Here is a 22,762-nt window from a genome sequence, read left to right on the forward strand (position 1 = left end):
GACAAGAGGAGAAAGCTTGTCTGTTACAGTTTTGGAGAAACAGCTGAACTTCTGACAGAGTAAAAGTGAGTAACTGCAGAAAATACACTAAACAACCTCACAGCCTCAATGGGGGCTCTTCAGCCTGCACAGCTCTCTAGATGTATTGAAGACACTTACCAGGTAGCCTTCATGTAGTCTGTTTGTCCTCATTGTTTACTGATAGATTAACAAACATTAAAATGTTTCCAAAATATCCAGAAGTGATATTTTTAGCTGCAAAAATGTATTGTGTTACATGATTTAGATTCTATATCAAGTGGAACTAAATACATCAAGCTTTTTTTTTTTACAATTTACAACAACTACAGTGTTCTTATTATGTAATAGGAACAAGTAATAGGTTTATTCCATGCTGAAAAGAGAAGAAAGAAAACACAACGTTTCGGCCATGGAACCTTCTTTAGTTGTGAAGAAGGCTACATGGCCAAAACGTTGTGTTTTCTCTCTTCTCTTTTCAGCATGGAATAAACCTATTACTTGTTCCTTTGCAGCCTACGCATGCTGACGCGGCTACCCACCTAAATGATTATGGAATATACTTCTAAAAGGATAAACATTATAACTTTTTATATGCAATATACATATTACTTTACAAATAAACTGTAAATTAAAAAATAAATTATTAATAAATACAGTAGTTAGCAGAAGCACATTTTCCAAAATACCCACTGCAAATTATTGAGTTAAAGACTTTGGTGCATAAAATATTTATGAAGATGGTGAAATACTGTTGTGTACTTAGTTTGTTTTATATATTTAGCAACCACTACCATCTAATCTAAGTACGTTAGGTATAGGGTATATGACGTCATGCTTCCGATTTTATTTTCCACTACCAAAATGTTCTTTACTTGTAAAATTCCATATTAATATTCCATATTAAGTGGATTTAGGCATGCACAGAGAGAAACAGATTAAATGAAGCAATGGTTTCACTAACATCTAATGCATCACAAGTGCTACCTGTTTATCATCTTTGGGCAATAAGTTACATAACACAATGCAACACATTATTTTTTAGGTAATTGGAAGAAATGCTGTGCGTTCTCAGTGCCTGGTTCTGTATGCGTTACAGAGTGTTTAAAAGCTGTGCCATAATCCACATTGGTATTGTCACGGATGTTGGAAGGGACGAACCATGGAATTGCAGGAGAGCGAGAAAAGACCCTATGCATAGTGGCAGAACGGGGGTTAGCCCGAGCTCAGCAGTTCAGGAGTCGTATAGAAACCAATGCCTTCAGGCAGCAGACGTGGGGCGACCTGGATGCTAGGTGGGTCTCAGGACATCAGAACGTCAATGCTGAGTGAAGGGGAATGAGTGACCCAGAAATATATAGCCCCAGAGAGAAAGACACCGGAAGGACAGCAAAGCACAGGAAACTAGAGACAGGACAGAGTAGGAGCGCCCTCTGGCTGTAGAGGGTGTGACTGATATAGATAGCATGACCCCCATCACACAACATGTGTGCTTAAAATGCTTTATGGGTGTGCCTTGTCAGGGCTGAAAAGTGGATTAAATTTAGGAACACTGAAAGACTGTAAGAAAGAAAAAATTGCCATTATTGTTACACATAATCTGTATGAAATATTAAATGAAACAAAAACTTCAGACCTGGAAATGGACAGACTATTAAAGCATCTCCAAAGCTAGAGACTGTGGTGACAGTGAGATACAATGAAGAGTGCTTTTAATGGTTAAACATCTTGTAAGGAAACATTACAATCAATACCGAAAGTGAAACTTTCACTAAGTTTCTTTTTTAGCTGTCATCTCCTGATTGGTCCTCTGTGTTTCCTATAAATATATGTCCACTGCATCCAAAGATTCAATCATTTGGATTTTTCTGGAACACCAAACTTCTTTCAAACTGGTAAGAAAAATAAGGATTTTAATACTAGTAATTAATATGTATTTCATCTATCTGCATTAATGCTGTACTTAAATTATTTTGCATTGCAACAGCAGAATAACAGAGATGCCTTTGTAAAGCAGATCTACAAGAATTACACTAAAAATTGGGAGGTGGCCAAGAGGGAACATGTAAATGCTGAGTTGCATTATTATTTCAATGATTTAATTTGTTCAATTATTATTTCAACTGAAATGATCATAATATTAGCACCAATATCAATACCAATTATCCTAATATTAGCACCAAAATGACCATGCAAATGTTAAGTTATATGGAACACTGAATGATGCTAGCATTTATTAAAATTTATTAAATTTTGCATTTATTAGCCAATATTACCAAAGTGTTATAAGTAATAGTAATGGATTAATTAGATAAAATTACAGTTCTTTCTGATCTGGGGCCATAATTATGAGGGAGGGTTGGGGGATTTCATATTGTACTGCAGACTAGTGAAAGACACATGTAAGTAAAATTATTTTCCAAGAATGCTTTCATTACTGAAAAATGACCATTGGAAACACAAACAGGTACCCATTACGAACATTGTATCTCCAAGTTTTAATTCTGCCCTCTGGTGATAGAGTAGCCATATTCCTTGACTCAAGAAATAGTAGTTTTCTTGCAGTTTCAGCTTTGTACGGCTACAGGGCTAAAATTTCAAGGAACTGATGGAAGAGAGCAAAAACGTTTGGGTTAATTTAATGGAACACAAGATCAGGCAGTTGATCCTGGGCTTTGTGGTTCAATTAGAATAATTGTTTAATGCTTTACGGGTGGAAGAGATACAGAGTGATGCCCGAGGCAGATAGCACTATTTCCACTGGAGGGTGTGAAGAAGTTAAAACCTCTTAGTAGAACTCTGAGAAGCCAGCACCTGGGTTTCACTGCAGTTACAACAGCTTAAAATAAAATTGTGACATTATAAGCAACATTTTTAAATTGTTTCACAAAATATTGCACATGCAAGTGATCTCTAATATCCTCAAACTCCAACCATTGAATTTATTTTTACAGAGAGTGAAGAAGCAAAGTACAGAATTCTGCCCAAGATATTCTTTCTGCAACAGGGGAAATCTTATGTTTACAAACCCACTTTTATTTCTGCCTGCGCAACAAAAGAAAACAGTTTGGACTTTCTTTTGTTAGCATACTGAATATCCTAGTATGTTCTGTATAGAAGCTGTAGCTGGGACGAACAGAGTTCTCCCCAGTTGTCTCTCTCCCTTCTTACTGCACTGTGATGCTTTCCAGTCACTCTAAGACTGTCATGATTTTATTTCTATGTTTTAGAACTTAATAAACCATGGAGGGAAACTCTGGAGCAAAAAGTATTTTTAAACACAGCATGAAACCCACATCACACTGTATCTCCCAATGTGGAGCCAGAAGAATTAGATGAGGGCTGTTAAATACAGTCCTGGAGGGCTGTCATGTTCATATATCCATGAAGAGCTGATAGAACTTGTTCAATCAGTCACAGTTAACACAATAATGAGCAATAAATTGTTAAGAGATGAATTGTTAATTGTTAAATTGTCTATCAGGTTACCAGGTCAGAGGTATGTAGAGCCCTACAATAGGTAAGCCCCTACAAAGCTGCTGGACCTGATAGAGTCCCCACCAGAGTTCTGAAGGCCAGTGCCATGCAATTGGCTGATGTCTACACAGACATAATTAATACCTCATTGTCACAGGCTATTGTTCCACGTTGTTTTAAAAGTTCTATCACTCCAATTCCTAAAAGATCTAGGGTGACTTGCCTGAACGACTACCGTCCCATAGCTCTTACATCTGTAGCTACGAAATGCCTGGAGAAATTATTGAGATTTATCAAGAATAATATTCCCAACCCTCTGCAGTTTGCATATCATCTAAGTAGGTCTGTGGATGGTGCAGTAGCTATCATTTTACACACTGCTCTCCAGCACCTGGAAAAACAATACACTTACATTCGTATGTTGTTTTTAGACTATAGCTCAGCTTTTAACACCATAAGGCCCACCAAGCTAGTGTTGAAACTCACTGGGCTTGGCCTGCCTAATTCTCTGTGCAATTGGATACTAGACTTTTTGACAATTAGACCACAAGTAGTGAAGATAGGTCGAAATATCTCTTCCCCAATTACCTTAAGCACAGGAACAACCCCAGGCTGTTGCCTAAGCCCAACACTTTTCTCATTTGTCTCAGCCAGCAGCCATATCACTCTGCAACTCACAACTGGCAACCCACTCAAGCTAAGCAGGTGTGAGCCTAGCCAGTACCTGGATGGGAGACCTCCTGGAAAAAACCTAAGGTTGCTGTTGGAAAAGGTGTTAGTGGGGCCAGCAGGGGGCACTCACCCTGCGGTCTATGTGGGTCCTAATGCCCTGGTATAGTGACGGGGACACTATACTGTAAACAGGCGCCGTCCTTTGGATGAGATCATTAAAAATCCCAGAGTGTTTCTCGAAAGAGAGTAGGGGTGTAACCCTGGTGTCCTAGCCAAATTTCCCATAGGCCCTTCTAATAATCATGGCCTTCTAATAATCCCCATCTATGAATTCTTCCCCACTGAGAGCTGGTGTGTGGTGAGTGTTCTGGTGCACTATTGCTGCCGTCGCATCATCCAGGTGGAGTCCCCAATACCTGTAAAGCGCTTTGAGTGAAGTATCCAGAAAAGCGCTATATAAGTGTAAGCAATTATTATTACCATTATACAAACATGACTGCAATTTCACCTACTGTATGACAATAACATAATATACAAATTTGGGGATGATACAACAGTGCTTGGCCTTATTCAACATGATAATGAAACTACTTACAGTACGCTGGGCAAACGTTCCAAGGTCAAATTCTTCCAGCACGGGGGTACCTTTAAAGCGGAGACAACGGCACCGAAATTTTTTGGCGCGCCTTCTCTTTAAAGCCCTGGCCAAATATGAAGACAGTACGTACAGTTATAATTCAAACGGAATTAAAAACTACACATCCCAGTTACCTTGGTGGTGCTTGTGATCATTGCATTTCACCAACGAAACAGGGCGAAAAATCAGTCACATGACTTTGGGGCAGAGTTTCGAAAGCTTAACCTATCAGCAACAAAGCGAAATTTACACGATAGGCTACCTCAAACTGTCAGTTACACGACTGTGTATGTCGCTTAAGCCACTCCTATTTGGCATTTTAGTTATGGAGGCGAGAAGACGCCCCCCCCCACCTCTCTCTGGGTGTCTGATTTGCCACCATCTTTAACTGTTCCGTGTCCGAATCGCAGTAGCTACGCGTACGAAATAAAGTTAATCCCAGCTACAAAACATATATTTTTGTGGTAAGAGGGCGCAAAACATCAGTATTTACTGCTATTAATTACAGTACGATTTATAGTTGAAATCTGAGCCTAGATATAAAGTTAGATATAAAGTTAAAATCTCGACAAAGCAATGTAGGAAATACAGAGAAAATAAATCCTTTCTGACATCTAAAATCAGTTTCGATCAAGGTCTCTAAAACAAACAAGAAAAAGAGGATTTTCGGAGGGCAATTACACTGTGTTTACAGATGCAGCCATTCAAAATGGGTGGGGTATTTCGCGACATACACCGGTGGGCATGTCGCAGTATCACGCAGTATCACGCGGTTAATCGCGTCATTTGACGTCATGCCGGAAAGTATCCGGCATCACCTTGTGAAACCGCCAGGGGGAGCTTAACCTCTCATGTACAGCATTTGAGCTTTTACATTTGAACTGTGTATTACAGCATGTTAATCATCAGTCATTAAAATGTTGGTATATTTTATGAAAGCAAGATTGCTCAGTTGGACAAAAGTACACAACCTACCTTTATCAGAAATATTTATGCATCATAGCCTTTACTGAAGATATTACTAATAGTATTAATAATGAATGACTTTGGACAAGCTGTATACTCAAAGTATAATTTCTTTAGCACATTTGTACAAGCACTTGGAATCTGTCCAAGCCCTTCTTTGTCAGGCATTTTCTTTTACTTCAACGGGCATAAAAACTCCCTTGCTTTTAACAGGGCATTTCATAATTTCTAACTACGAAAATGATTTAAAATGCGACACTTATCATTCAACTAGAGCTCAAAATATCACAAGGATCCTCAAGAGCACAGCAAAGACTGTATTAAAAGATACTTGTATAAGATACATGAGAATCCAGGCTTTTTTATCAACGCTTTCTTTTCCGTATACCAGATATTATGGAACCACTTCAGAAGGGTGTCAGCCAGTCAGATTCCAGGAATCGGTACTTTAAAGAAAAATTACACACCGGTATTCCATTTCTCCCGAAACATTTTAAGCATCGAAGTATTTAACTAGCATGTGAAATAGCGTGTGAAAAAGTGGTAGTTTTAAGCTTTTCTGCTAATATAATATGGAATCGCGTATCTAAAGAATTTAATAACGATATGATTATATTCATGTACTGCGACAGGGCTGTGTAGGGCTGTTTCGCCTCTCTCTTCATGTGACTTCCCTTGTAGCCTACTGGTCTATGTGCCTGATTACCCGCTCACGGGTTGTGTGTTCAAATCCAGCTGGTGCTGGACTTTTCTTTTAACAAACATTTCTTTGAAAAAATAGAATAGCAATATTATGGACAATCAATTGACTTTTATATTTCAAAATATCACAACATGATTGATTCTAAGTCATTTTTGATAACAATGAATAGTCACCTTCTTCCCTTCTGACAACGGTCCCTGCTTCTGCTTCCTGCTTCTATTGTGTGTGTGTGTGGGGCGGGGGGGATCCCTTCAGATCTCCCTTCAGATTTAAAAGGTTATTAGTCATATCTTCGGTGTCGCATCTTACCAGTGCAGCTGATCTTTTGCTGCCTGGGTGGGTCAGCTATCACAAAGCTTTAGAGAACCTAACATTTCTATTATCAACAAATTGTAAATTTGTAATAGAGTAAATTTTTATAGAGAAATGGAGGCTGGACAGTATGCGTTACAATATAAACATTTATATTGATTTAAATCGTGTTTTGATTTCAATCGCAAACGTGTGTTTAATTATATGTGTTTTTTTAATCATAATCAGACTAATGCAACATAAATTGATACAGTATCTTTGTCTTCTAAGTATCTTATTAAACGTTCAGCATAGCTTTCTACCCGTTTAGATTTATTTTTCTTGGGATTTTGGGATCAAACGTGGAAGGATTAGATTGTAATCGTTTTTATTTTTCAAATACGTTTTAGAAAAGTGTAATCTATACCTGCCCAGACTGTACGCCTTCCTAAACCTCGCCCTGACCACTTTCACTCCTGTCCTGCTCTTCCCCGTGCACCCCAGCCGGGCGCTCTTCGGCCTCTGCCCGGGAGGAATGTATATTTTGATATTTACACCCAGCGCGGCGGGAGCGTCTGCATTTATAACTTAGTTTTTAAAATTAGTCAAGCAATATGAAGCATCTCCTTTTACTTTTAAGTCCCTTAAATACATTGAGCACAGCTTTCTCACCACTTAGATTACTTTTTGATACCATCCTTACACAAAGCAGAAACGTCTTGTATTTTCTGATGACATACAGTACAAGTGGAAAGATTACAGATTTTAATCATCTTTAATTTTGTTACGTTATACGTTTTAGGAACGTTTCATCTAAACAAACACCACAAAACTATTCTCGATTGTATTTCTGAATGTTATGTTACACCTACAGTAGTTCACTGCTTTAAATACATCGAATTAAGAAAGTTAGGTGTAGCACTTTAGATCTTTTTTTCTGAACCAGGGAAAATCTGATCATGTTTCTCTATAACAATAATAAAAAACTTTATTTTACATATCACCTTTAAAAGTGGCATCTCAAAGCAATACAGTAGATGGAAAAACAGTTAAAAGAGACCAAAGTAAATACCAGACAAACGCAAATGCGTTTTTAATAAAATGCTTTTATTCATTCAGCAGAGAGTGAGAGGGACATCCAGCAGAGAGAGACACACACACCGGTTTCCATTGACAAAAGTAATTGTTTTTTTTCAATTCCTCTTGTCTAACAGGAATGTTTTGTTTGTGGACAGACTGTTAGACTAGAGGAAAAGAGCGCCTCCTTCTACGAAGCATTTCGTTGATCCAATCACAAATTCTTTTCCAGTCGCACGAAGTAAGGGTTGAGAATCTCCGATTCACCATGCTACTAATGGTTTCCCGGAGATTGCAAGGCAAGGCACTTTTGCCTCTGGACCCATCGAAATTTACAGACGTGGTCCACCCCCAGTAAATTTCAAAAGTCACAAGATTTCGAAACACGAGTGCGGCGTAGCGGTCGGCTCTTGCGTAGGTGTAACATACAATATAATTATATCTTATTAATTTCTTTAGATACGCGATTCTTTTAATACAGTCTTTGCTGTGCTCTTGAGGGTCCTTGTGATATTTCGAGCTCTGGTTGAATGATAAGTGTCGCAGTTTAAAGTGTCGCAGTTTATGGGTTGCAATTTAGAAAAAGTTAAAAACCGCACTCAAAATGCAATTTAGAGCTTTCTGGCAAGAGGACACACCCAAATTAATAATGTAACATGCCACTGTTTGTGCATGAACAAAGTTATACTGAGATTTCCTTAGATACGCGATAAAAAAAAATAAAAAAAAATTTGAATCCCCGGCGGAACACATTCCATAAGAATTTTTTTACGCTTTTACAGTATATATCGTCTTTAAAGGTGGCTTCTCAAAATGCTTTACAGGATAAAAACAACAAGAACAGCAATAACAACAATATTGTATTTCATTGCACTTTGAAAACCAAGTAATAACTTAACTATATGTGCAAACGTTTCATATGTCGCTGTTGTGAATGTCTGTGGAATGTATCTTATTTGCCTTACTTCCTGGTTATCTCGCTCGCCCTCCCCCCCTCTCTCCCTCAATTCAACTTCTAAAGGTGATATATAAAATTTTAACTAAAATAAATTGATATCTTTGTCTTCTAAGTATCTTAATAAACTTTCAGCATAGCTTTCTCCCCGTTTAGATTTATTTTTCTTAACTAGTATACTTTAGATCTTTTTTTCTGAACCGGGGAAAATCTGATCATGTTTCTCTATAACAATAATAAAAAAACATTATTTTACAGATCACCTTTATGTGATATCACCTTAAGGACGCGCAAAGAAATTTAAAATAGTCTTCTTTAGGTGTGAGTGTAGGAGTGGATTGCAGCAGGCATAATCGGCAAATTAGGAAAACAAAGAACTGGACAGGCGAGACGTTTATCCAGAGAGCGAGTGATCAGAAAAAGGAACAGCTGTTACGCCCAGGTTTTACGCTCTCTCTCTGCTGAATGAATGAAAGCATTTTATTAAAAACGTGTTTGCGTTTGTCTGGGTATTTACTTTGTAATCTGTGGTTTACATCTACTGTATTGCTTTGAGATGCCACTTTTAAAGGTGATATGTAAAATAAAGTTTTTTATTATTGTGTAGCGGCAATGCTTGTTAATAAGACAGAATTAAGTGTTGCTGTGCTTTCCCAAATGAGGCCCCATCTCTCTCTTCATCTCTGTGGTGCAGCCACAGAGAAACTATTCATGCAGGCTGATTTAATGTTTCTTTTGATAAGGGACAGCTCCCAAATGGGGATGCACTTAGCTAAGCCTGGCTATCATGATCAATGGTCATCCATTGGTCCCTTTCTGTCTAGGGAGTGCCAGATGGGCATCTGGACTGCATTCCTAGGTGTCAGGAGTAAGTGACTCATATCTCACCTTGATCAACCAATCAGGGACTGGTAGGGCCGAGTAAACCACGTGGGACTCTGATGCCCATGGAACTTTCAGCCAATCAACGAGCTGAAGTTCCTCCAGGTAAAAACAGGCAACACAGAGGGCCTGTGGTGAGAATTCTGTGAACTTTTTCGAAGGGAATTCTAAAGGAGAATTCCAGGGCAGGACAACCCAGGAGCAGAAGGCTCCCAAGGGCAGGACATTCTCGCAGCGCGCCTCCTGACCATCCTGAGACTCAGCCCGGACAACCACGGAACGGCCAGTGTGTCCGAGTGCCAGAACTTTCCTTTGTTCTAAGAGTCTAGAGCGGAGGTTGCCAGAGAGTAACCAGAGGATCCACCCGAGGTTAGCACCAGCAGCAGGCCTCGTGAACAGGTCGGAACTGTGGAAAGCTGAATCACTATTCAGAACTAGCTCTTCATCAGGAACGAACCGGTCCTCTTCCTGACCTGCTGGGACTCACAGTCATCTTTTCTCCTGTGCGCAAACTTTGCTAGTTAAAGCCAACACTAACTGGCTTTACCGCGCACTTTGAATGGCTGCATCTGTATATAGAATAACTGATTTATGAGCAATCTAATTTCTTGTTCGTTTAAAACAGTGAAATGTCAGCTGCAAAAGATCGCACCAGAAACAGCACTCATAGACGTTCAGGAAAGGCTGAATGAAGTCATGTCAAGTACAATAATTCGGTGATCAATAATAACAGTTGTAGGACAAGAAACAAAAGATAGTGAAAACTTAAGCTTTTTAAGGCTAAAACTCAAATTCATTCTACAAATTAATGCAAATGAAAATTCAGGACGTTAAAGTGCTAGAGGTGTAAAAAATACAAAAATGCACATGGGCAAAAAGTTTTAGAAATGGAGCAGGTGTTGCTTTGAAATAAGCAAACAGAAAAAAAGCCATGACTATAGTGCAGAAGAGGGATGCAGGAAGACTTGCTTAGATATACAAAAAAATCACAAAAAGGTGTATGTTACAAAAAAATGTACATGAACATGTACATCAATTTCCCTTCGCGATCAATAAAGTCTTATCTATAAACATGAAACACAGTGAGGAATCAGAAAATGATCATGCATAAAAAACAGCAATTCTGTCAGTGAGCCCTAAATGAATTAATAGCAACCATGGTTTCACGGAGGGCTTCTCAGATAGTTGGGCATTCAGGTAGATTGGCAGGTGAAAGGATTTGTAAACATATTTTGTTAAAGCAAGTCAGTTTTTTCCGCAACACATAAAAGACATTTTTCCAAGAAAGTTTAGCCTTTGTCACTAATGAAACCACTAAATAAAGACATAAATATAGAAATCTTAAGATTTTTTTTTATTCAATGTTGGTAGCAGGATGAACTGTCAGGTTGAGCTAAGTGTATATTTTGTCGCAGAGTTGCTGCAAGATGTTAACAGTGAAAAAAGGTATTTAGAAATGAGTTATTTCAAGAAGAAAATTTTCAGAATAATTGCAAATCTAGCAGGATAGAGAAAGCACAGAAAACAGGCAGTTAGATTGATCAGATTAGTATGAAAAGTCATTTAGCAAAGGGAATGAGAAGAGTGACAAACTAGTATACTTTAGATATTTTTTTCTGAACCAGGGAAAATCTGATCATGTTTCTCTATAACAATAATAAAAAACTTTATTTTATATATCACCTTTAAAAGTGGCATCTCAAAGCAATACAGTAGATGAAAAAACACATAAAAGGACCACAGATTACAAAGTAAATACATATAAGAAAGACAAGCAGTTAGAGGTTCTACCAAAATTAGAAAATGAAGCAGATACAGACACTAAGTCTTCTGAAAAGGTTCTGAGGTTAGATTTAAATGCACTCAGGGTACTGATATCACTGGGAATACAAATTGAGAGCTCTGGGGTGCAGCTAGAGAAGACCCTGTCACCCACAAAATGTAGATGTTCTTGAGGACAGCTAGAAGACCAGAGTCAGACGGACAAAGGTGGGGAGTAGACAGATAATAAGCCATAAACTGTAGGTACTGAATGAGGATAAGGATTTTGAAGTTGACTCAAAACCTGATAGGTAACCAGTGCAAGGACTTGAAAACAGGCGTAATGCATCCCTGATAGGATTCTCGCTGTCATATTCTGAACATATTGAAGATTGCTCAGTGTGGATTTAATTTCCCCAGTGAACAGGATGTGCATTTATTAATTCTAGAAAAAAAGCCTTTCTTGATTTCTCTAGTTCTTAGTTTCTCTAGTTCCCTTTAAAATAAACTATTATTCCACAAAGCAGAGTATTACATGGCCAGTATTTACACGATATTTGTGATTTAAAGAAATTAACACAAGCAGCTTTTGGAGATTTAATTGTTGGCTGAGTTATTGCAGGATAAAAGACTAGAGATGTTGTTAAGAAGAAGATAATTTGGGGAAAGCTGAGGAATACACTGATAACAAGAACACTTCCTAATGGGGTTAGGCATGCTTTTGATGAAGATGATGAAGTTAACAGACTGTATGTTTACATAGATACTGAAATGAGGATTGTATTTTAGATTTTGTTTAGTTGCTGGCATTGAACTGTGTGTTGGATGCACATGAATTGAAGGAATGGGCAAACTTAGCTGATGCGGATCCACAGAGCCAGCATATTAAGATGTTTATAATTAGAGGCAATTTGTTTAAATAACTAGGTATGGATACTGATGTGCAAGAGAGGTGGAAAGGCTGTTTCCTTAAGCCAGCACTATAAAATATTTTATTCTCAGTGAGATGCTGCCATTTCATAGTGGGTTTCTAACACTGTGTATAGTTCCATCCACACAGTGCCTTTACTTCCATCCATTTCTAATCTCTTTATCCAGTACAAAGGATTTGGAGCCTATCCCAGTAAGCAACGGACACAAGGCAGAATACACCCTGGACATAGTGCCAGTCCATCACAGGACAGACAGACACAAACACACACACACACCAGGGCCAGTTTTCCCATAAACCAATTAACTTACCAGTATGTTTTGGAGTGCGAGAGGGAGTCATATCACACATATGGAGAAAAACCATGTAACCCAGAGAGAACATGTAAACTCCACACACACAGGAAGGCAGGAATTGAACCTAGGACCCCAGTGCTGCAAAATAGCAATGGTAACCACTTCGCCACCATTATAAATGGATGGATATCTTAGTTATCTTTCTAGTTCACAGGTTTGCATGCATAATTTAATTTTGAAAGCCATCAGGTACTACTGTTGTATTTATGAAAAAGATAAACAACTGTGCCATCCTACTCCTTAGTTAATACATTTTATTATTCATAAACAGTTAACATTGTTAGCAAAATATTTTGAATTATATTTAACCCCATTTTTTCTTTAGTTTTGTATTTAACTTATTATATGATAGTCAGACTTAATGTATATTTGAACAATGAAAATATATTTTTACAAGATGCGGGGGAAAGTGCAACAACTTATTACAGTGCTAAATTTAATATTATTGATTTGTAATAGTTTATGCTAACACCTAACTTTCTTAATTAGATGTATTTAAAACAGTGAACTAAGTGTAACATACTATTCAGAAATACAATCAAGAATAGTTTTGTGGTGTTTGTATGGATGAAACGTTTCTAAAATGTATAACGTAACAAAATTAAAGACGATTAAAATCTGTAATCTTTCCACTTGTAATGTCATTAGACAGAACAACAAGTTTCTGTTTTGTCTAAGGATGGTATCAAAAAGTAGTCTAAGTGGTGAGAAAGCTCTGCTTAATGATAATTAAGTGACTTAAAAGTAAAGAGATGCTTCATATTGCTTGATTAATTTTAAAAACTAAGTTATAAATGCAAACGCGATTGCTGCCATAAGCGCTCCAGGCAGCAGAACGTTCATTCTGTACTGCTGAGCTTCGCGCTTCCTCCCTCTCTCGGTGCCGCACCCCTCTCTGACGGAGCGCAGTGGGCGGTACGCTATTTTCAGAACCTCTGATTGGGAAAAAAAGACCTGCTGATCAGTTTCACACAACAGGAAGAGAAAATAATGGGATTTTTTCTCTTCGAAACGTGTGCTGTCTTTATGAAATTTATGTATTTTAAATGTTTAATTAAGAAGTAAAAACCTTATAGCGTACACAAAGATTCTGAGCTGATCACGAGGAAGAAAAATCACCCATTTTTCGCACATAAAAACTGTTTTTTAACTCTCGAAACCTGTTTTTATAGGTTTTAAAGTCGTGCAATGTCTAAGTTAAGCAGGAACACATCATTATATCTCATTTTTTATTTCTTTTTAAAAAATTTTAAAAATTGTTTGCCCAGCCTACTTTCAGGAAGCTAATTAGAGACCTGACCAATTATGGTAAGGATAATGACCTTCTTCTTAATGCTTCTAAGACAAAAGAATTGATCTTGGATTTCAGGAAAAATATCAATCCCCACCAATCAGTTTACATCAATGGTACTGATATTGAACAGGTTGACTCCATCAAGTTTCTTGGCCTACATATTAAAAACACGCTGAGCTGGACAGCAGTGTCTGTACTTTCTGAGGTGCCTAAAGAGGAGTGGCATCCACTGGTTAGTTTCTATCATGGTGCCATTGAGAGCATTTTGACTGGAGGTATTACAGTGCGGTTCGGCGGTGCTACCCAGAATGACAAACGCATCCTTCAGAGAATGATTAGAACAGCTGAACGCATTACTGGAACAGAACTTCCTTGGTTGGAGAATCTCCATACAGCCCGCTGCAGGAGCAAGGCTCACGCTATCATCAAAGACATACTCCACCCTAGCTAAAGTCTGTTTACCTGGCAAGACACTAAACATAACCTTGGTGTTGTAGGCCAGAGAGCATTAAGACCCGAAGAAACAGGTTTACTGTATGAACAGTTTCTTCCCAAGAACAGTGCGTCTGATTACCAAGGACATGCAGACCGGCATAACATATAGAAGGCCCATATCTACCTCAGCCCTGTAGACACAATGTCTTTTATCATGTGTAACGTAGGAGGCATTCTTCTTAAGTGAATTTTTGTTTGCATAATAGTGTGTACAGGTTGTGAATAGTCTTTTTACAGTTTGTGTATATAATGTACAATATTTATATTATGTTGTTCTAAATTTTTCAGTGGAATATTCAGTTTAGAAATTGATAAATATCTACTTCACAACCACTAATTATTTGCAAAATAAACTGATTTTGTGCAACGGTTTGGCAGAATTATGCCAAATTCATAGGTATTCATAGGTACAGATGCAGCCATTCAAAATTAGTGGGGTACGCTGTGGTAAAACGCGATGGGCATGTCACAACACAACGAGTCATATCGCGTCATACCGTATAATACCACAGTTATGATAATAGTATCCCAGATCACTGCCAGGTGGAGCTAATAAAGCTTAACCTCTCATGTAAAGCATTTGAGCTGTAACTAGAAAATGCATGGTTTCAAATCCTAGTCACTGCTGAAGGACAATCTTTTTCCAATTAAGAATTTAAGTTTGTATACTCTTTAGACTTTTAATAATTTTAAAGTCTGTATTACAGCATGTAAATCATTAAACATTAAAAAGTCGGTATATTTTATAAAAGCAAGATAGCTCAGTTGGACAAAAGTACAGTACACAACCTACCACCTTTATCATAAATATTTTAATTATGCATCAAAGTCTTTATGGAACATATTACTAATAGTATTAATAATGAATGACCCTGGACAGGCTGTAAGCTCAAAGTATTATTGTTATCCACTTTCTTTGTAACCGTCTTTGTAAACGAAAATACTTAATTTTTTCATTGACAAAAAGTAACACCACAGCATTTTGTTGATCCGATCCGATAAATTCAACAAAATGCTTCGAAGAGGCGCTCTTTTTCTCTAGTTTAACAGTCTGTGCAGAAACAAAACAATCCGGTTAATCAAGAGAGTGTGGCGTTACTTTTTGTCAATGAAAAAATTAAGTATTTTCGTGTCAAATTAGTTGTCCTTTTTTTGGTTGGGTAAACATGAATAGCATGAAGCAATACGGGGTCATTGTTATGATTTCTCTATTATCAAAACCTTCAAATCATTAGATTTTGCTTATTTTGGAAACATTTGGACATGTTCTTTGTAACTGCACTGCTGTCGATATTGTAGCAATAGACAAAATGAAATGCTTGGAGTTTGTAATGTAGGGATTTCTATATTTATGTCTTTATTTAGTGGTTACATTAGTAACAAAGGCTAAACGTTCAGCTTCAGTAACGCGTACGCCATATGGCAGACGTTACATACATGTTTGGCTGACATAACGTTTAAATAAACAAAAAACAAGTCATTTATTGCTTAATCATGTTTGCTAGCTAATGTCCTCTCTTTGCTAGTTAATGTTACTTCACTTTGTCGGGCATGATTTTTTTGCCAAAAAACAGTCTGTTAACAGGCTGTTTCATGTTCTTCCTAAGATTGTTAAGCGCAATGTCAAAATGTTTCAATATGAAAGGATTCATATGAAAGGCAGTGACATCATCGCACTGGCAAGCCGCCTCGCACAACCTGTAATGTCGGCCGTATGAGTTAGAATATATTTAGATCTTTAAATTAAAATCGTTATTAATTTCTTTAGCCTCACAACATTGTCCAATAATACTGTTCTTGTGTCTAATTTTTAGTTAAGCAGGATTTGAGCTACAGACCATAAAAAAAACAGAATTCACTTTTTTCTGTCTCTTTCTCACCCGCTGCGATTCTGGTGTTAATAAAACATGTTTACAAATGCAGAAATATTTTATGCATCAAAGCCTTTACTGAAGATATTACTAATAGCATTAATAATGAATGACCTTGGACAAGCTGTAAACTCAAAGTATTACGCTGGTCCACATTCTTTGTAACCGTCATTTTAAACGAAAATACTTTATTTTTTCATTAAAATAAAGTAACACCACAGCATTTCATTGATCTAACTATCAAGGACAGGACATTAGCTAGCCAGTATGATAAAGGAATAAATGACTTTTTTTTGTTTATTTCTTTAGCACATTTATTTGAACATTTCCATCGATTGTACAAGCACTGAAAAACTGTCCAATCCCTAGTTCGGCGGGCATTAATACGGCCGACATTACAGGTTGCTAGTTATTTGTGGCTGTTTCTGCGTAGCGTAGCAACGAGTGACTATATTCTCAGGCGGGGGAACGTAAACAGCTTAATTTTCGTGTTAAATAAATGTTTTAAATTAAAATTCATTCTATACAGCAATCACATATTTGGGGACCATTTCATAAAACTTTGATGCTTAAAATGTTTAGGAAGAAATGGAAGACTGGTGTGCATTTTTTCTTTAAACTACCAAGACCAGCCATATACAGTACAGTTTACTTACAGTAATATGTTTATGTTCTCGTTTATGACCTTCAGATGCGTTATGCTCCTCTTCTTTTTATGCTCAGCTACTAACATTTCCCTTTAGTGGTAAAATTTCATATAAATATTCAATACTAAGTGGATTAAAATGTGCACAGTAAAGAGATTAAATGATTAAATCTTTGCACTACCAACCAATGCACCATGAGTGCCCCAGTCTGTCATTTTGGCCAGCCAATCACGTACCGCGGTAGGGCGCGGTGGTGCACGCGTAGTTGCCCCGCAGTACGGGTTTGTACCATGCATTTTGAATGGCTGCATCTGTACATATAAATATTCAATACTAAGCAAATTAAAACATGCACAGCAAAGAGATGAAATTATTCAATCTTTTCACAAATGACCAATGCACCATGAGTGCCCCTGTCGGTCATTCTGGCCAGCCAATCACGTACCGCGGTAGAAAGCAGTGACTTGTGGGTAATTGCGTGTGGTACGGGTTTGTACCGTGCATTTTGAATGGTTGCATCGGTACATTTCTTTGCTGAAATTTAATAATAACAAAAAATTTTTGTCATTATTTTTGTTATTATATTTTATAAATATGCTGCCTGCCAGTCAGTTAAGGACAGGACCACTGATTTGCCAGCAATTTAAATAATTTTGTGTTGCTACAGTATCAAAAGCAGCTTTAAGAAGCATAAGGATATCTACTGTATACTGTAGCTCCTGAGTCTGAGGCAATAAATAAATCATTCAAAACCCTGAAAAGAGCAGTCTCAGTGCTATGATTTAAGTGGAAACCAGACTGAAATGGCTCAAACAAGTCATTGGCTATCATATAAGACTGTATTTGATGTGCAACCACACATCTAAGGTTTTTTCTAACTCCTGAGATAGAAATGGTCAATCATTTTGTCAGAATCCAAGCCTGGTGTTTTTCTATAGGAGTAATTGACACAGTCTTTAAGGCATTAAGGAATGTATACACTGTGATTTACCTAAAACATGATACACTGGAATAATCTACTGTATGTTGTACATAGCACTGATTTATAAGAAAACAATGACATCCTCTTTTTCTAAATGGTTTATGACTTTACTTCAAATTTAAAGGATCCATTGCCCACTATCAGTGCCTCTACAGGGAGCAATGTGCACACTGTAAACAACAAAAAGGCTAGGAACCTCATTTTGTAACGAACAGCTCTTGTTTAAAGTGATATTATACATGTCATGAAATGGAGAAGTATTTGAATGTATTTTTAAAGCAGTTCATGCCTCTCCTTAGTGCTGCCATTAGTCTACCACTTGTTTTTGTGTGTATGTGTGCCTCCTGCAGTTTTGTATACTAACAATGGCTGACAGTGTTACAGTATATTATCTTTTTTTAACAGATTCACTAAAAGAGGTCACCAGGAAACATTCCTTACTAGCAAAAAACAACATGGATAAGGTATCTGAGTATTTACTGAATTAATGCATATAAGACAATCTTAAAAACATCATTACTAAAGAAAGAAGAGACTAAACAATGGTTTGTGCATGATGCATGGTATGTAGCATTAGTCCAAGTCATAAACAAGGGGCGAATGTGTAGCCAGAACTGTGTGGGTATAACTATAAAAAATGCAAATTATAATTTTTGAAATAGCACACTAAAAACATTTAAATTGGGAAAAACATAGAAAAACTCAGTCAAAATTAAATGCTGTAAATTTGTCCAATATAACCAGCCAAAACACATTCAATAAAACACTTAAATGTATAGATTTAAAATATTAATGGCAATGAAATATAATTTATATGCTTTGAAATTGTTCTTCTAAATTACATTTTCATTTAATCATTTACTTCAGTATTATCAGCAGTGAACCGACTTATAAACATAATTTGATTTCAGCTTCTATTGTAGCGTTAAAATAACTAAAGTATAAATAAAGTTATCTTTGTTCTCTGGCACAACAAAGTAATTTTCTGGTGACAAGCTTCAGAAAAACATTGTAAGTGCCAAGCTTCTGTATTTTACAGACTTGGGAAAATGAGAGCAAGGGCAAGCCTGATTGATGACCTGTTGCTGCTTTGTTTGTGCTGCTGAATTCTGGATCACCTTTCATTTCTTGAGAGAATTTAAGTATAGCCACAGAAAAACAGTAACATACTGAATCACAAAAATACTATAGACAATATAGAGAGCATTGGAAATGGAATAATAATTGTGGATTTTGAAGTGCCAAGAAGATGTAGTTCTGTGATTTCAGAAATGTATCCCAAATGTATCCCAATGGGGCAGAAACAGTAGTACAGAAAACGGAAACGAAAACTTTTACGATTTCTTGTTTTCAATTATCTTACAGACAAGCATGAGGGAAGCAAAAGACAATACTGGAAAGTAAGTGCTCTTTAATCTGTGTACTAAGATACAGTATAAGAAACACGTTCCTGTGTATAATTACAAAAAACAATTACACCTCTTTTCAATCATATGTTCTGAATTATTTTCTTTCCTCTTTTTTTCTCATGAGGATGTGATGAGTATAAATGTACTGATTAACTGATTCTAAGCTGTAAGATTAGTGAGGTGTTTCCTCCTTGGTTGATATCCATGCGCATTTCCAAATCCCTTATTTCCAGTAAATCTATAGTTTATAGTTAGATTAGAAAGATTATAGAAAGATTATCCCCACAGGCTTGGGCATTGGCTAGGATTCAAAACCACACACAAGGCTATCCCAATGAATAACTAATGCCTCACATTGAAGAGGTTACAGTATGCAATCACAAGTTATTTTCAGAGAAATTCAAAACTACTGACATCTTTTTTAAAACATTTAAATTTAAATACAATATATTTTTAGAGCCAATATATATATAATATACAGATAAAAACATTCAAAACATGCATTAGAACCCATTGACGTGTTAGAGTAGCTTCCCTTTTCTTTGCTGTACCACAGTGTAGCTCTTTTGTGTGATACACTGACCAAAAACACTTGTGGAGCATTTGTGTTGGTGAACAACAAGAGATCCTAAAGTCCTGAGCAGATCACACCTCAACAGTTGACCCCCTCCTCTTCTTGGGCGTCTAGCAGTATCCTTTAACCTACCAGCTGATGTCCAATAAGGCAGAAAATAAGGTGCTATATCCCAGGATATTACGAAAAGATAAATACTGACTTTAACAATGTGCCTGTTACTTGAAAACAAGAAAAATAAATACTTTTAAATGAGTAAAATTCATATTAGCAATATTTTTGAAAGTTTAAAGTGGTTACAACTGTATTAGTCCCTATTCACCTTCTTGAAATTAATAAGAATACACAAAGAAATTAACAAACACATTAACACTCAAGTAACAGTGAGATCCAGTCAGCAAAGCAAATTAGAAATTCTCCCAGATTCTTTCTAATATGTCTCCTTTTGCATTTTTAGGAACAGAAAGCACCAAGGTTGCACATTCTTCATGTTCATTTTATTTCCTTCCACAGGACATATGTACGGGTTTCACAGACTCTCTGTGAGGGGGAGACTAAGGCTGTTAAGCAGAGAAAAATCCAAATCCAGAAGGCCCTGAGTAATCTGAAAATTCCTTGTAAATTGGTATGGTTTTTATTATTTTTTATTATTTGTGTTGCAGAAATACATATTCAGTGTAGTTTGCAAAATACAAGTACAGTAAGTTACTGTAAGCATCATACAAAAAACTGCATTGTTACATCCCAGTGTGTGGTCTATGTGTGTTTTTGTTATGTTCCACACTGCTGACCCTTGATTGTTCTCCCTCCTCCATTGACCCACCATTACACCACTGTTCCGTATGACTTAATCATCAATCAGCTTCTCAGCCAATCAGAATGCATCTTATTCAGCATATAACATGGAGGTTTTCTGAAGGAAGAGGCCTTTTGTTTGACTTTGCTTCTGCGTGTATTTTTGTATAGCTTTGGCTTTGTTGTTTTGTTGGTTTCTGTTAGTTTCTTTGTACTTTCGTTTGTTTGTGTGTTTATCCTTGTTTTGCCATGTCCTTGCCCTAATGTGTTATATGTTCAACTTTTGTGGTCTTTTGTACCCTGTTCCTGTTGATTACTCTTGTTTTCCCTTATTTGTATTCCTAGTTCACTTGTGTTTTTGTGTGAACTTTTGTGTATAAGGTTAGTTTAGGTTGTTGGGTACATTCTACACACTTAGTTGATTTTGTATTAGTACACTAGTTTAGTACGGGTGAGTGGCATTTGTCTTGTATGGTTGTTGGGTAGTCAGTGGAAGTTAGCTAGGGTGTAGGAGACGCCGAAGACCGTGTGTTTTGGGTTTTCTTTTGTAGTCAGGTTAGCTTTCCCTCATTTTTTTAGCCAGCTCCATTTTGTTTGTTATTTTCTTTTCTTTGGCACCACTCTAGTTCCTTACCCCTGTGTGTTATCGTGTCTTGTTAGTCACTTATTCAACTTAAAATCATCACTTCTGCATCCACCTTTGTTATCACGCTTCCTAGTGTCTCACCAGAACCCACCTGCATTCAAAAATTATCTTACATGTTACACCCCTTTACCCCTAGACACTTGGGGTTGTAACAGCATCAAAATCACAAAGTTATTATCAGGAAAATAAAGACATTTTATTTTGTAGCAGGTGCATTGTCATGTTAGTGAAAAAATATGACATAAGAAATTTTCATTATGCTAGTTAACATTTGTCGTAGGGGTTTATTGTTGCTGTGAATGCTACAGGCATGTTACTCCTTTCCAGATTACATGGATGCAGTTAATAGATGAGAGGGTCGGGAATGGACAGGCTTTGGGGAAAATGGAGAGTACATAAAGTCTAATAAAAGAGGCAGAGCAGAAAGGGAAAAAGTGTATGGGAAGACAAATGAAACTAAGATTTTGCAGGCTTCTGCACTGTCTGAGATAAGGAACAGGGCTCTGAATTGGGTGCAAAACAGGCACCTTACAGGTCTTAATAGGGAAGGGACTTGAAGTATGAAATGAAGTAGAATAAGTAAATGGAAGAAGAGATCATTCAGTTTGAACCATGAAATTGTAGGTTGAGTTGGAATGAATAAATAGCGCTGGTGGAGAGGGTGACAGCCAAGATGGAGTTACAATATTTCATGCTGTTTTAATGATCCTTAGTGGTGATATTACAAATATCATAACAGGTTGCACTTTTGTTGCTGGTAAGAAGGTTCTTGCACTGTTGTTATTTACGTTAGATGCTTTCATGAGAGAAACATAATAGGAGAATGTTAAATTTAAATAATTCTGAATCTTCTTCTCTTTAAGGGACACACTTGAGTGGAGTAGGGTACACGATACACAGTTGTGATATCTCAGTAACTTTGCAATTAATTTACACTATTTAATAGCCTAATAATTGTCTGTCAGACTCACACACTGTTTTTTTATCATACTCTTTCTCTTGCTTCTCTCTTCCTCAATCAGGACTGTGTCCCCCCTATCGCTGTGCTGGGCTCAGGGGGGGGTCTGCGCGCCATGGTGGCTCTCATGGGGACTTTAACTGAGCTGGGGGCTCAGAACCTGCTGGACACCATCATGTACCTGTGTGGAGTGTCAGGATCTACCTGGTGAGTCTGAGAGACTGGGCTCTGGGGTCCAGGTTTGTGCCAGGTGGATCTGTGGAATCAATATGAATTCTGAAGGTTCGCATAAAGCAGCAGAACTTCTAATTCTGCTCCAATTCTGTAAGATATAAGGATTGAGCTCCGACTTTTCTCCTGGTCTC

At 37.2% G+C, this 22,762-nt stretch overlaps 1 protein-coding gene and 1 long non-coding RNA gene across 2 annotated transcripts in view; one reads left to right on the top strand and one right to left on the bottom strand.

The window, feature by feature from the left end:
* LOC148646745 (NACHT, LRR and PYD domains-containing protein 3-like) overlaps positions 1 to 22,762 on the bottom strand; it is a 2,700,574-nt gene that overhangs the window by 101,888 nt on the left and 2,575,924 nt on the right. The gene's annotated exons all lie outside the window — the stretch shown is intronic.
* LOC148646746 (uncharacterized) lies at positions 1,839 to 22,626 on the top strand. The gene is made up of 5 exons (XR_015927710.1): positions 1,839 to 1,913; positions 18,421 to 18,479; positions 19,381 to 19,415; positions 20,512 to 20,623; positions 22,462 to 22,626. It is a non-coding gene; the product is annotated as an uncharacterized LOC148646746 (long non-coding RNA).

This window comes from Lepisosteus platostomus, chromosome 16, assembly GCF_059453375.1.
Source record: "Lepisosteus platostomus isolate fLepPlt1 chromosome 16, fLepPlt1.hap1, whole genome shotgun sequence".
Lineage (NCBI taxonomy): Eukaryota > Metazoa > Chordata > Actinopteri > Semionotiformes > Lepisosteidae > Lepisosteus > Lepisosteus platostomus.